This window comes from Notothenia coriiceps, unplaced genomic scaffold, assembly GCF_000735185.1.
Source record: "Notothenia coriiceps isolate Sejong01 unplaced genomic scaffold, NC01 NC01_scaffold00004669, whole genome shotgun sequence".
NCBI classification, from domain to species: Eukaryota; Metazoa; Chordata; class Actinopteri; order Perciformes; family Nototheniidae; genus Notothenia; species Notothenia coriiceps.
Window position 1 is genome coordinate 18,415 of NW_011337370.1, and position 2,500 is coordinate 20,914.

A 2,500-nucleotide genomic window follows, 5' to 3' on the forward strand; every position below is an offset into this window, starting at 1 on the left:
GGTGGTTTTGAAATGCTCCCGATTTCTGAGGTCCCAAGGTTGGCAAGTATGTTCCAGACATGACCTGTCGCATTTTGCGATATGTCAATAATTGTATGTGGCATTTAAGCCAATCTAAAATTCCATTATTACCAAGGTGTACAAGCATCAAAATACTATACAAAAGTTTAAATCTGAAGAAATCAGTTTAGAAAAACGGTGTCAAGCTAAAATTGCCCTACTTATTATATTGTAAAGACTCTCTCTTTCTTTAGAAGAATCTATGTTGTTATTGAACAAGTTTTACTTTTGAAACAATCGACTATGGCCCATTTTTACCCTTGTTGACTTGTGATTTCTGGAGGGCACTGCAACGCAAACTAAAAGTAATTAGAATAATGAAGAGAGCTCTCTAAACTCTTCCACATTAACCTTGCACCTTGCCGTTATATTAGGCGTGTGATGCCATTGAGTGGTGGGATGATATGAGTGAGAGCTGTGAGATGGGATGTGAATGTAATGATGTGAGTCTGGAGCCTCTGAAGGCAGGTGGAGGTGTTTTAATGACCTGCACCATCACAGCTAATAGGGCCATTTATTTTGGGATGAAAAAGATAATAAATGTGTCTTTGTGTTGCGTCGCCGGAACCCTCGCAACTTCCCACACTTTCTGTAATTTTTTCACTTTCTCATTAATTTCTCACTCAGTTTCCCATTCCCACTCAATCTCACATCGTACTCACACCCGTTTGTTAATAGCAGTTTAATACATAATTTGAGCAGATGTTAACCAGGTTGCAACATGACAAATTAACAGGTTAATAATTGACAGAAAGGAAAGGCATTTTAACCAAAAGGCTATAATTCTGGGTGAGAGAATAGAGACAAAAGAGCTGGGCAGAAATGTCCACAGTGCCCATCAACCCTTAAAAATGAAGTTGTTTTAATCCAGTTGCTGTGAAGGAACCTTATTTAATAGAATAATTAAATTAGGCATGGTAGGGGGGGAGGCGTGTGTGTGTGTGTGTGTGTGTGTGTGTGTGTGTGTGTGTGTGTGTGTGTGTGTGTGTGTGTGTGTGTGTGTGTGTGTGTGTGTGTGTGTGTGTGTGTGTGTGTGTGTGTGTGTGTGTGTGTGTGGTTTGACAGCTGTGGATAATCTCGTTTGCCAAGCGTAATTAATGGCAAGCAGTTTAATTTACTTAATATGGACTGTCGTTCCTCAAGGGCAAAGAAAAATGGAAAGTTTTTGAAATAATCACTCTATCAACTGATCCATTATCAGTAATGATATTTGTAACAGTAAATCTTTGGTTTATTATTTGTGCATTCAATTCTCCTAACCTATTTTATAATTACCAGCCACCTAGCGGTAACGTTTGGTACTGTAGCTTTAAGGCACCAAATAGCTCTACCTTCCATCTTGTTATTAGTCCACACAGCACAGCCATGTTGAGCACATGTTAGCTCAGAGCTAGGCCACAGAGTGTTTGGTTTTATCCTTGGAGTAGATATGTCTGTAAGTATAAATACCTACCTGTGTGCTTTGTTATGTGTTCCAAAAAATGCGTTACAATGAGTGTGTGGTTTTTCAATATTTTATGATGAGCTAACTAGCAAAGCGACATAGCTAAGTCTTAGCATCGGCTGATGATGATACTGCTTTGATTGAATGGTTAGGGCACATATATTTTACTTTGCTTATTTAAGTACATAGCTTTACTGCATTATACTGTACCCTACTTTGCATTATTGTTGCACATGTATTATTTTAATTGTGTAACTTTTTACAGTTTTAAAAACGTAAGCATCAGTAAGCGCTCAACTCAACAACAATTTGCCCATTCTTTGTTAGCTTTCTGTTAAGCTTTGCAGTGTGACGCATATTTCAGTTTTTCTAGTCTAACGCCTTAACCACTCGGCCATCACAGCTGTTTTTAATTTATTCTTCATGGAATTTTCAGGTAACCGTATGAGCTTCTTTTGGGAACAAAGGACAAGTTTAGTAGCTTTAACTAGATAGCCTCGAGTAATATTAAGCGTTTAGTGTAGTTCCAAGTCTCACTGAGCAACAATCAGTCAGCTAAAGCAGTTGAAAGACTCTTCAAACGCTGTGAGCAGGATTTGAAACGGCCATCACAGCTGTTTTTTCTACAGTCTTCATGGAATTCTCGGCTAACCGTATGAGCCCCTTTCAGGAAACCATAACAACTTTGGTAGCTTTAACTAAGTTGATGCCTCACTTGGCAGCAATCAGCCAGCTCCAGAAGTTTAAAGAGAATTCAAACGCTGTGAGCAGGGTTTGAACCTGCGCGGGGAGACCCCATTGGATTTCAAATCCAACGCCTTAACCACTCAACCATCACAGGTGTTTTTAATTCATTCTTCATGGAATTCTAGGGTAACCGTATGAGCCCCTTTCAGGAAACAATAACAACTTTGGTAGCTTTAACTAAGTTGATGCCTCACTTGGCAGCAATCAGCCACCTCCAGGAGTTTGAAGAGACTTCAAACGCTGTGAGCA

General features: G+C 39.4%; 2 non-coding genes across 2 annotated transcripts in view; both read right to left on the bottom strand.

Annotated features, from left to right (window-relative positions):
- Nucleotides 1–2,263: 2,263 nt before the first annotated feature.
- trnas-uga (transfer RNA serine (anticodon UGA)) lies at nucleotides 2,264–2,345 on the bottom strand. Its single transcript has one exon. It is a non-coding gene; the product is annotated as a tRNA-Ser (tRNA).
- A 144-nt stretch (nucleotides 2,346–2,489) lies between these two features.
- Nucleotides 2,490–2,500, bottom strand: part of trnas-cga (transfer RNA serine (anticodon CGA)) — an 82-nt gene continuing 71 nt past the window's right edge. The window contains exon 1 of the tRNA in view: nucleotides 2,490–2,500. This exon is cut by the window's right edge and continues 71 nt beyond it. This is a non-coding gene — a tRNA (tRNA-Ser).